Source organism: Fringilla coelebs, assembly GCF_963513975.1.
Source record: "Fringilla coelebs genome assembly, chromosome: 1".
In the NCBI taxonomy this organism is placed as follows: Eukaryota; Metazoa; Chordata; class Aves; order Passeriformes; family Fringillidae; genus Fringilla; species Fringilla coelebs.
In genome coordinates, this window is record NC_140028.1 from 62226523 (window position 1) to 62239749 (window position 13227).

Below are 13227 nucleotides of genomic sequence, written 5' to 3' on the forward strand. Positions count from 1 at the left end.
GTCATTTATTGATTTTTTATAAGCAATAATGACTTGTAAGGGCTCTGCTCTGCCTTGGTTTAGCACTCTCTTTTAATACTTAGGGAAATCAAGTTTGTTTAGCTGACTGTATGATTTCTTACAATAAATGAATAATATGACAAAGCATAGTTAATTTCTCATAATTTGTTGTTATAAATATTTTCTTATAATTTCCTTTCTGCTAATTTCCATTAAGAAAGCAGACTTTAGATTTCTAAACATTTTTTTTTCTTTTCCTCCAGTCTCTACATGACTAAATTAAATGTTTCTCCTTGCATTTTACTGCAATTCACAGCTTCATATGGACTTCTATGTAAGATAGGTCAGGGGAATTGGTGGAAACAGAAATGGAGCAGACAAAAGCCTGAGAAGGATGCAAGAGGGATCTTGTTATAAGCACTCATTCTTCTTTTGAGCTCTCTGCATTTAAGACACTTAGTTTTTCTTTTTCGTCTCCTTTTTTTTGGTGCCTTATAAAGGTGCTTTTGTCTCCAGGCACCCATCACACTTTCTGTGCTAGACACCAGGTCTTACCCCCACAAAAGTCAACTTTCCCTGGTGGAGAAGTGAAGATAAAAGTTTCAAATCCAAGGTCACTGTCACTTCCAGAGTGATGCTGTCTGAGACCTCAGCTCTACTGCTGCTCCAGGCATGAGAGAGCAGAAGTTTCAGCCTTTTTTCCCCCAAGGCTCCCAGACAGGGAGCTCCCAGGCAGCTTAGCAAGCGAGCAAGGAGTGGTCCCTGCATTAAGACAGCATCTGCACAGCAACCAAAGTTCTCTTTTTCTCTCTGCAGCATTCAGAAGCCTTCAAGGAAACATCAGCCTTACCAACTTGCAGCCTTCTAAGGAGTGAGAAATATAAGCAAAATAGCTTGGTCAATGAGATTTTTGTTGCTATGTAATACACTCGGCTGAAGTTAATAAAGACAATCCTCAGAAATATGTAAGTTTAAAGAGCTATACCAGCTAAGCACAATGTGGAAAAAAAAAAAAAAGACCAAAAAAAAAAAAAAAAAGAAAAAGAAAAAAAAAGCCAAACAAAACCTAAACAAAATATCTGGTCATGAAGATGCTTTTTTAGCTGTGATTTCACTTCTCCTGCATTTATTAGGATCAGTTGATTAAATTGGGTGTTAAATCCAGAGTGAGGACAGCTTGCAGTTTAACAAGAATGTTATCCAAAAATCTCATATGCCTTTTTCCTCCCCTTGAAATAGCATCATTCTGAAACACTATTCAAAGAAAATCAGTTAATTTGAAATTGTTTGCAATTGCTAGCTCTGGCAATCTGGAGAGTGAGTGTATTTCAATCACTTTGTACTTTTAGAGTTTATAAAAGCCGTACGGAAGGAGCAAGAAGCAACCAGTGTTGCTTCATGAGGAAATGCTTGTGTTTATGAGAATATTAAGAATGTCTGTCTCTTTTTTCAAATACCGTGTCTTAGTTAAAGGATCAAAAATTACTTTGGCTTCCAGCTCTCTGCTAGTTTCCTGTATATTATCACCTTCCTTCCCAATAGTCAAAAAATAGTGGGGAATATTAAAAAATAAGAGAAAGAACACAGATGAGAAACTGTCTAGAGTAAAAAAGCTGCTACACTAGAGATAAAATGGATGTTCTGAGTATGTAGGTGCTTGAAATAATGCTGACCATAAGAAGACCAATGAAGACTGAAGTCAGTAATTGTTTTCCAGACATGAAATGGGGTTATATGAGGAATTGATAGGTGGTCTTGAAAATGAATGCGTGGATGAGTTTAGGTTCAGTGTTCAAATAAGCCTTTTGGATGAACACACATTTTCAAGTAGGAGTTTGGGAGAAAGTAGACTGATATTTCAAAGATGCCTGCTTTGAAACCGCATTCAGGAAAATTGTAGTAAGTGGGTGAAGCAGCCAAAGTCTCTGGTGTTATAGACTACCAGTGAATCTCATGAATGATCAGACTGGGGAGTTTCCTTAATAACTCATCCACATTTCCTGCAGGAAGGAGCAAGGAGGAGTAAGGAGAGCACTGACCCGCTGCATCTATGGTAAGTGATGGAACTTACTGTTCCATTTACAGCTCCATTTTAAAAATAGATGCTGGGCAAGTAAGCAATTAAAATTCAAGAAGGAAAACAGAAGTATCTGGCGGTTGTTCAGTAAGCCCAACTTGTATAAAAATGATCTGCACATAGCTGGTATAAGTATAAACAGTCAGCAGCATGAGATTATGAAAAACAATTCTTGCCTGGCAAGTATAATTACTTTTAACAAAATGTAAAATCCAGGGAGTGAAGAGAACACAGCACAAATATTCTCTCTGTAGGCTTGGTCATTCAGCTGTACGTGGGATAAGCTCCCATAAAACATCTGAACCATTGTCTTTGGACATATCAGTGCAGACAGGTGCAAAAGAGCCCAAATTCCAAGCTGGACATATGCTAGTATGGGGCCCCAGTCCCAGTCAAACAAACTCAGGAAGAGATTTGTTAGGGTGACCTGAATACCACGTGGTGACATTATATTTCTAATTCATTAGACATTATATTTCTAATTCATTAGACATTATATTTCTAATTCAAAGCTGGTTCATGTCTGGTCAATGATCTCTGATGTGTCTTCACACACCAAGACACCTCCCAGCTCCCCGACTCTCCTCTGTGGCATTGAGTTCACCAGGAGGAGCAATGAACAATAGCAGTCCCATGACTGTCTCACCATTATCCAGCACTTTTTGGGTTCCATCCCTCAATCCCCCAATTGTCTTCTGGGTAAATCACTCCCTGTCAATGGCCTGGCAGCAGAAACACCATTGTTCCATCTAGTGGGGAGCTATTCAGTGTTGATGGCCTTTGATTTCTCTTTCCAAACATAGGCCTTGACTCTGCCAGATAGGATTTTGCTGGTATGGTTATGCTGGCAAATCCTCCTAACATAAGCACAGTCTGTAGTCCCTGAAGATTTATTGTGGCCCAAGTAGTCTAACTTGCATTCAATCCTGTGAAAATACTAAGTGCAGAAAATACCAAAGCCACTCAGAAAAGTCCAATATAAAATATATACACTAATTTACAGCGAAGGTTGCAATCGTAAATTGCATTTGGAGGAAAAGTAAATAACGACATTCATAGTTTGGCACAGACATGCTGCCAGTGTGTCACATCCTGATGGATTGGGGATATGTCTGTGTCAAACTACGAATTCCATTTTTGCTTTCTGAATGCCATTTACAATTGCAACTGTCCATGTGGATTATTGCATCTATTTTTATAGCCAAGGCTCTGTCTGGGAAGATGTAACAGAGCAATCAACAACACTGACTGGTTCTATTTTGCTGGAACAATAGTGTTCCTGTGAGCTGGGCTCTTCCCTCCTTATGCACAGGACAGGAGGGCTGGGGCCTGGGCTTCCCCGCATCTTGAACCACATGGGCAACAGAGAGATAGAAATTTATTATGTGGGTCCATTTGTCAAAATTCAGTTTCCCTGCTAAAACCAAGACATGTAGTCAAGCCAAAGACCTAATAATGGTCATGAGCTCAGGTGGTAGGGCACTCCAGAGAGACAGCTAGCTCTGAAGAGCTGGGAAAGCTGGGAAGCCATCAGAGCGCAACCATGGAGATCAACCATGGAGCTGGGGCCACCCTCCTCACCCACTGTCCAGGGTGAGAGAGGAGAAGGCTCAAGTACTCTCTGGTACTTCTCCTCCTCGCCTCTTCTTCCCCAGTAAAGTAGTGCTCAGGCACTGCATTTTTATTCAGTCTGTACCACGAGCAACCTGAGAGTAGATCTTTATATGGATGAAACACCTATTAGGTCATTCAGACTAGATGAAAGTGAGTGTTTTACAGTGAGGGTTGTGAAACCCTGGAACACATCATCCGGAGAGGTGGCAGATGCCCCATCCATGGAAATGTTCAAGGTCTGTTTGGATGAGCAACCTGATCCAGCTGAAGGTGCTCCAGCCCGAACTATTCTGTGATTAGCAAAAGCAGAATTCTTTGCTTTCCTGTATTACACATATAGGAAAGAATTTTTTTTTCCCTCTGTATTTCTGCCACCTATACCTTGATAGTTGACTTTTCCTAGGGGACTGCCTGTGGATATAGGTCACAGACAGCTGAGGCACTGTGTCTGGGGTGAAGGCAGTGGGTGCAGGGCACTGCTGTCTGATGGCTGGTACCTGCGACTGCATCCTCATCTGAGGGTCACCTCGGCCGTCCAGGTCTGAGACAGTTTGTCCCCACAGCAACCAGTCCCAGAAGTCTGCTGTGGCTTCAAAGTTTCGATCTCCTCGCTAAGGACTGGCACTTCACCAAGGAGAGGACAGTTTTTCACTTTATTACCTTGAATTTTCTGCATCAGCCTGCTCTGGTTTCGTCTATCCTCTCCTTAAGCCTCCCATACAAGTGCCTCTTTAGGTACTTACCGAACTTCCAGCACCTAGCACCACTCACAGAAGGCCTGGCGGCTTGACCGGGATCCCTTGCCGCTTCCAGTATAAACCAGAAATCCATCGGCAAAACGTTCTGGGGAAATAAAACAAACACTGCTAGTTAAAGAAATCATCCAGCAGCTACTCGGCTTCCAGGAGAAGCCGGTAAATGCGGTGCTGCACGGAAGGCACCGGCGATGCCGAGGTAGCTGCGCTGATACCGCGGGAGCCGCGCAAGACGACAAAACCCCGGGGCCGGGCGGAGCGGCAGCCGGGGGACAGAGGCACGGCTGCAGGGGACATTGAGGCCGTTCCAGACATCGGCGAGGCAGGGAAGGACCCGCACGGCACTTTTCCTTTTAAACTTTTCGGGATAGCCGGGCTGCGCGGCGGCGCGGACAGGTGCACCGCCCCGCGGACAGCCGGGTCGCGGCTTCTCCGGGCTCCCCCGCGGATCCCGCGGCCGAGCGGCGGCCGCCGCGGCGTGGAAGGCGCCGAACGCGGCGGTCCCGCCAGGCGGATCCCGGCGGATCCCGGCCCCGCTCCCGCCGGCCGCGGAGCCGCCGCAGCAGCGCCCTCTGTCGCCGGCGGGGCGCGGCGGGCGCGGATCGCGTGCGAGCGGGCAGCGCCGGCTCGCCCCGTCCCTCGGCCGCCCGCCCGCCACCTGGATCACGAGGGACGCGGCGCCCGAGCATCCTCCCACCCCCGGCGCCCTCCGGCCCGCTCCCGCCGCTCGCTCCCGCACCTCCGCCCTGCGCCGCGGCCGGGGGCTGCCGCTCGCCCGGAAAAACTTTGCACCCCCGGGTCGTGGCGGGGACCGTGGGGTAAGTGGCTGCATCCCGAAAGCTCGCGGCGGGCAGGACACGCTTCAGCCTGGGCTGTGCGGGGGAACTGGGGGGCTGTCGGCTCCGGCCGCCTCGCCCCTCGCTGTCCCCGGGGTGCCGGCTGTCCCTCCGCCCGTGTCGGCGGCGCTGGGACCGCAGCCCCGCGGGACGAGCCGCTCTTCCAGCCGGGGGCCGGTGACGGTCCGCAGCTCCCAGGCAAGAGCCCCGGGGGTGCCGGTGCCGGCCGACGCTCGGATGGGTGATGCCCAAGCGGTGCTTCTCTGTCCCGAGGGCTGAAACCGGGACGGCGGAGGTCTCCGCCGCGACACCTTGGCCACATCCTTTGCACTGACGCTTCGAGAGACCTTTCGAGGGGAAAACAAGTGAACTAAAGTTTCACATTGCCTCTTCCGAGCCCCAGGTGCACTCGCTTGGAACTGGACAGGGTGGGTTTGCGTTAGGGTCAGCCAGTACTTGACTTGGAAATAATTTTGAGCGTTTTATAACTTCTGCGCTACGTATTCTTATTGTGTTTCAGTTTGACGTACCGAAGGATGAAAAAGCAGTGAGGGAAAGCCTCTGGTGCTTTTTCTGACTTCGTGTTATTTTGTTTAGCAAACAAGAATTTTGAACATCTTTGGGTGAAGCTGTAGTTTTGCATCTTTTTAAAAGAATAATTTAAATAGCATAAAAGCAAGTTATATCATGTAAAAAACTTTTTTTCCTGAAGACAGACAGAAACAATGTTCATGCGTCATTTAGTGAGTTTCTAGGAGTTGGACTATCTAACCAGGAAAAAAAAAAAGGGAAAAAAATCCTCCAGAAAAAAACCTAGAGTAGAGTATGCTTGATGTTTAGTAGTTGGAGATTTTAAAAAGACAACAAGGACTGAATTTAAATAAAACTGAATTATCTGGTTGTGTTCAGAAGTAGTCTGTTGAGAAGAATGTTGATGCACATATGTTTGTACTAGATAAAATAAAACAGTTCTCTTTTATGAATACGTAGAGAGCGTTATGATTCAGGGCTAAGACTAAAAAATTTCATTTAAGTGAGAGACTTAATGACTGACAAGATCAAATTCACTGGCAAGACACTCGGTTAATTTGCAACCAAGAGCAAGAATTTATTTCCGTGAAAAACAAAGTGCTTCATACTGTAGATATTAAGATCCAGAAGGAGTTTCCAGTTAAGGTTTTGATGGTGTCTTTAACACTGTTGCTCCTGCATCCCCTGCCAGAGCACGGGCTGAGGCAGTCCTCACTTTTCATTGCCACATCCGCCGCGTCTCTGTGTCCGTATGTATTTGTGACAAACTATTTTTTTGCCATAGTTGACCATAAAAGTGTGTTCGGGTGTTCTTCAGTGTTGAGAAGAAGGTTAAGATTTTAGGGGTTGTATTGGGCTAGTGTGTAAACACCTCCAACCCCCAGGTCTGGAAGTACAAGGCTACACAGCCAGGAGGGTGAAGGTGTACAGAGGGGGACTGTTTCGGGAAGAGTGGTGGGGAACGAACATTCATATGTGGAAAAGTTAGGTTGTTGTGGTTTCAGGATTTTCATTTCAACCAAGCCGTGGGAGGGGGGAGGTATATTATTACCTCAGCCTCCCATTGATTCAGATTTCTGCTCAGGAATTGTAAGGAGGAAATGCATTTCTAGGCCCTGCTTGCAATGCGAGTGCTTACAGAAACCAGCCAGCCAGTCTAATATTGATTCATCGGTTTCAGCGTATAAACAGATTTAAACTCCAGCTAGGAGGATTTATTGCTCAGAAATAATTTTTTCTGTTAGATTTTCCTTTCTGTAGGTATATTAAAAAAAATATAGATGCTTTCAGTATCAGGAACTGCCCGTGCATAGTTAAACGAGACTAGGGAACTGAATGCAGCTTTCGCTGCCGTGTGTTTAAGGGTTTGATCCAATCGCAGACCCCGCTGAACACGGGGGCTCTGCTATTGAATTATCAAAGTCCGGTGCCAAATCTTTCCTTAATATTCCTGGTAATTACTGCTGACTCATGCTGACATGTGAGTTCAATTAGCCCCAACTGGAATGTAAAGGATGTGGGAGTGTCTCTTTGTGCCCAGATACAGCTAGGACAAAGCAGATTTTGGAGGAAAATTCAAGGAATTGCCAAGTTTGGGTAGGAAGTGTCAGCCAGGACTTTTTTTTACAATAATGTTGGAATAACCATTAAATTTGAAGCCCAGGAAGGGGATGTTGGATAACACGGACTTGTCTTCACTATGGAATAACTTTAGTCCTAACTTAGACATTGCTTCTAATTTGAGTCATGTCCACACACACAAACTCGTTGCTGAAGAGTGTTGATGTTTTCAATTTGACTTGGCTTACCCATGAGGACTAAGCTATAGCTCAGATAACCACAACTCATCAGCTGCTAACCCAATCTGCCTGAGCGGCACAAGTGGGATTTTGCCCAACCCTTCGTGCCCCCACTTGAAGGGGGTTACGTGGAGAGCAGGAAGCTCCAGCCTGCTTCCCTGGTGCAGGCAGAGCACAGCATGGTTTGGCTGTGAGGTAGGTAAAGGGATATTTGCCAATGTGAATGTTCCCACACAATTACTGCCTAACTGCCATGTTTGTGACAGGTCACTGGTGGTGGACACTGTCACCACATGGCCATGGCAAAGCTGGACAGGAGGGCTCTGCAGCAGTCCAGCGCTTTCTGGTCTCGGAACAGGGCGCTGCTGCAATAAGGCGTGAGAAGCAAACACAGAATCCACAGAATTCACAGAATGACTTGGTTGGAAGAGACCTTAAAGGTCATCGTGTCCAGCCTATGCCCCAGCACCTCAACTAAACCATGGCAACTGGCAACTGATGTCTTTGTCCCAGAAATTAATTTCCTGTCAGTTACCAGCTGGTGCAAAAGGTCATTTATATGTCACAGATGAATGATTTTATATATATATATATATATATATATATAAAATAAAAATTATAAATAAATAAATAAATAAATAAATAAATAAATAAATCCAGCCATACTTGGCTAGCAGAAGTGGGAGCTGCTCCTGCTTTTGAGAGAAACAGTTTCATTGTTGGCACTGTATGCAAATTGCCACTAAGAAACTGCAGATCACAGTTTCTACAAACATTTTGAAGTCAAAGCAAAGAAGGTGGACACGAATATGCAGCCTTGTGTGTATCAATTAGGCCTTTTTTTTTTTTTTCAAGAGGAAGGTGACCCATCTGGGTCTGCATGAAAAATGAAAATTTCAAGGTGCTTTGCAAGGAATTTGACTGAGAGTGAGGAACCAGATGAACATCTTGAGAGAGAAATGCTTTAGGAGCGTGTCTCTGTCTGTCCAGAGCTCCCACAGAGCTGTTCACAGTCATGTTGGATTAAATTCAACTTACCTTCAGAGTCTTGAACTTTGAGATTTTGGTAGCAAGTGGTACTGCTATCAACATATCAAATATTTCATAGGTAACTACAAAACTTGAGTAGATGGACCTACAGGGTTGCACAGGTGGAGTGGAAAAAATTATGCCAGCATAATGCCAACTAAATGCACCCCAAATAGTTATGAACCCCCAAAGTCTCTTGTGCCAGTGTGTGGTAGAACTGTTTCAGCACAGACTAGGCAGCTGTTCACACAAGTGCAGCCCTCAGGTTCACAGGTGTGCAGCTATGTAGCAGACACAGAGCTTGCAAGGGCCCCGTGGAGGACAGAAGCCTAGAGATAAGAAAATGCCAAGTCATAGTGACTAAGCCAGAAGCCCCTCTCTCCCGTCTTCCAGACCCTAGCTTATCTTTCTGTGACCCCATAGGTTACTTTTCCCTAACCCTTGCTATTGAACAATTTCTGATCCCTTCTACCCCTATATAAGGGGCTACTTTAGCCCGTTCTGGGGAGAAGAGCTGTCGCCGGAACCCTTCACGGACCTCCCAATAAACCATCGCTGTGGAACCACCGGGGCTGCCTCTTCTCCTCTCTCTCGTGTCTGCTTGCCTGAGAAACCACTGCTAGCCAAAGCGCCTTTAGCAAGCTAGGAGCTGAAAACTGTAAAAGAGCTGAGATCACTAAAGGCTGATATCACTTGAGCTTGCTGGAAGTTGTCTGAGGCTATTATAGCTTGGGTATTCCGGGAGCTCAGTCTTCAAGGACTGAGCTCCCTGGCCCGGAGCTGGCCTGCCTGTCTGGGACACACAGACCCTGCAGGAGCCCAGCTATGCTGCTATAAGTGGCACCCGTGGCATTACCGCTACAAGCACAAGGGACCCAGTGTATCTCTTTTACCTTGAAACCTTATTCTGAATCCTATCCTTTCCCTCTGAGAGGTTCCATCTGCTGTGCAGTGACAGGGCAAGTGCGGGACGGCTGTGTAAAATCGTGCAAGGTGGCAGTGCTTAGCTGTCTATGTCAGTGGAAGGTCTTCAGTATGAGCATTTATGAACAAAGCACTTAGTCTGTACCCAGGTACTTGTCTCATGAGGGATGGAGGATGCTGTCTATGCTTTTGAATGAAGGCTGCATCTGCAGGCAACACAAATAATTTGCATGATGCAATCCATATGAAGCTAGGGCTGCAAAACATGGTGTTTGCAACCGTGTTTGTTCTGTGACTGCAGGGCTGCCTGGTGCACCAGAGCTATTGCTCTGTACTCAGCAGCAATATCTGTGCATTCACTAGTACAGTAGATATTTACTCCTTACTCTTTAACTGTATTAGCATTGAGTCTGCTAATGATGGTAATTTCAGTAGGTTTAGCTTGCTGAAAACATGTGCTCGCATAAAATCAAGTTTTATTGTTAGGACCATAGGAAACCACCATTAAGACAGTTTGTCCCTCTTCTGCAACGTTTCAGCTGAAATAGAGTGAAGTTGAATGTGTGGCAGTTTTGGGGTCATTGTCTCTCTTTCCTGGCTGCTCTTTGCTACATTTGGTAGGGCACAGATCCCTGGGAGTCATGATGCTAAGTAATCACTGGAACTTCTTTTCTTCACTGAAACTTCAAATATTGTGTTCTCACCTTACACTCAGTGCAGCAGTGTTTGGAAAGCAGCTCTTCTTGGCCTCATTGTCTCTCACAGGCATTTGCTTCTCCAAAATGTGTTTTTCTGATATCTGAGAACTCCTAGTGCACTTGTCAGATTGAGTCTCCCTCTCCTTGTCCTAAATGAGGAATTATTCTACAAACATTGTTCTTTCTTCTTGTTTCAGGCCATTTATAGAGAAGCAAAATTTGATGATGTTGTTTTGTGGGCAGCGAGTGTAGGCATTAGAGATCTTGGAAGGGTGTACTGAGAGGACTACCATTCAGGTTGGTACCCCACAGGATTTGTTAGACTGTTCCCTATTTCATGAACATCTCAAATGAGGGGCCAGACCATGTGGGCATTCAGCCTGCAGAGGTCACCAAACAGGTTTCAGGCACTCTGGAAGTTAAAAGTTAAATTCAGAGTGATTTTTGACAGTCACAGCCTCCAGAAAGCCAACCAGGATACGAGTCTATAAGGTTTTGTGCAAAGGTTTTATCTTTAGCCAGTAATAAATCATGTACTCAAATACAGGATGGGGAATGGCTAAGGAGAAAAGGATGTGGAAATGTGGTGGTTCACAAACCAAACTCAGTGCTACTGAGTCAGTAGCACTGCACTGTTGTAAAAATGGTGTGTAAGGATAGAAACGTTTTTTCTGAGATAAATGAATCTTTTTTGTCTTGCTCAGCTCAGGTACATCCTCAGCTGGAGTATTGCACTCATTTGGGAGCATGGTACTTAGGAGAAAATTGCAGATAGAATTTAGAGTCCAGAGGAGAGCAAAGGGGATTATCAGATGTGTAAAAACATAGCTTACAAAAAAAGATTAGAATAATTGTTTAGTCTGGAGACAAGAAAAGTAAAGGGAAATAAGTAAAAAAATCATCAGAAATGTAGTATTAGCTGTAAAGTTAGTTGAATTTAAACCGTAATCTAGGTTCATGTCAATTAGGCAGGAAATTATGATAGAATCTTAATTTATGTTGTATTGTAAGGAAAATTTAGCTAAAGATGCTTAGGAAAAAAAAATTGTGGTAGTTAAGTGCTGGAATAAAATCTCTGGGGTACTCATAGAAACTGTACTTCTTCAGTATAAGCATCGCTGGGGAGTGGTTTAACAGCTGTGTTGTTACAGCTATGATGGCCCAAGCCTATAAAGGACTAGAAAGATGTGGCACTTTTTTATTAAATCAATTGATTTAGCTAGAAAAAACAGACAAGTCTTTCATGCTCACAAGCCATTTCTCAGATATGCAACCTCTGAATGGTTTTGGTACAGCTGCTTCTGTATGAAGCAGGGAATGATGTTCTGTACAGTCTCTTGAGGGTCTTTTCAGTCCCATTTGCAATGATTAACAAAATCTTTCTGTCTTGGGATAGACGGGTGTTAAGGGACTGGGGAGGGAAGGCAGGCTATAAAAGGAGATGAAAGAGCTCTCTCCTACCCTGTAATTGGGGAGATTCCCTGCGATTTTCGCTCCATGAAAAATGCCTGTTTATTACTTTTCAGGAGTGGATGTGAATCAGTGAATCTTATATGAGCTTCTCTATAAGTATCAGGTGGTTTTGGATAGTAACAAATGCTTTACAACAAGTGATATTGTGATAGGATGTGATATAATAAAATGTTTGCTTTTTTATCTTAGAGACAAATAAAATTCTGGGAGTTTTGAAGGCAAGAGGTCAAATTTTCCCCCATCTATTGCCCTAAAAATATAAAGTGAAATACTTGTAGTCATGACTTGTATATGAAAATTAATATTTTAAAATATAAAAATGCATGATCAAAACTTAAATGAGCATATAGAAAACAATACTACTAGGATTATTAAAGAGAATTAAATTTTATGTATTGGCTACTTTAGGGCAGTGACAGATACGAGCAATATTAGAAGAAAGTAGTACTGTAGGTAACTTGAAAATGTATTTAACCATAATTTTGTCTCTGGACACGTCTCTAAAACAGTAGAAGTATTTACAATAAAAAGTTCCAGAAGTTGTCAAATAACAAATGAAAAAGGGAGGTATATCCATAGATCTCAAAACCATAATGGGAATCTTTTGCTTACAAAGGAGAAATTTGTGTTTCTGAAGAGGAAAACACAGAATCATAGATCACAGAGTGGTTTGGGTTGGAAGGGACCTTAAAGATTCCAATTCTTACCCCACTGCCATAGGCAGGGACACCTTCAAATAGTTGCTCAGGGCCCCATTCAACCTGAACCTGAACACATCCATGAATGAGGCACCTGCAACTTCTCCAGGTGGCCTGCGCCAGTGTCTCAGCACCCCCACTGTAAAGAATTTATGCTTAACAATTCATCTAAAACTGCCTTCACTTTGAAATCATTAGCCCTTGTCTTATCAGTGCATGCCCTTGTGAAAATTCCCTCTCCAGGTTTCTTGTAGGCCCACTTTAGATACTGGAAGGCTTTTTTAAGGGTCTCCCTGGAGCCAAGTGCTTCTCTCCAGAGCTGCCCTCAATCCGTTCTCTGCCCAGCCTGTGCTTGGGGCTGACTGACCCACGTGCAGGACCTTGCACTTGGCCCTGTTGAGCTTTGTGATGTTTGCATGGGCCTTATACATTGGTAATTAAGGACCTGCACAGTGTTTTAGTACTTATCCAAACCAAGGTGATGGAGTAGCGCCTTGTCAGCACGGCAGACAAAAACTAGACAGCCTTTCAACCAGTATTACTTGTTTAGCCATATTTACATAAAAATTTTAGATACACCAGCTTTTATTTTTACTTTTGTTTTCAGATTCAGTATTTGAAAAAACAGGAACTTTTGAGTTTCCATTCTGATTTTCATGTACTTCATTAAGCTGAAGACTTGCAAGAATTGAGCAAAAGCTTGACAACTCGCACGGCGGCCTGGCTCTTGGTGTGTTTTTCCGATCTGTGACCTGCTTCTTCCAAACTAGGTGGTTTTTACAATGGTGGCACA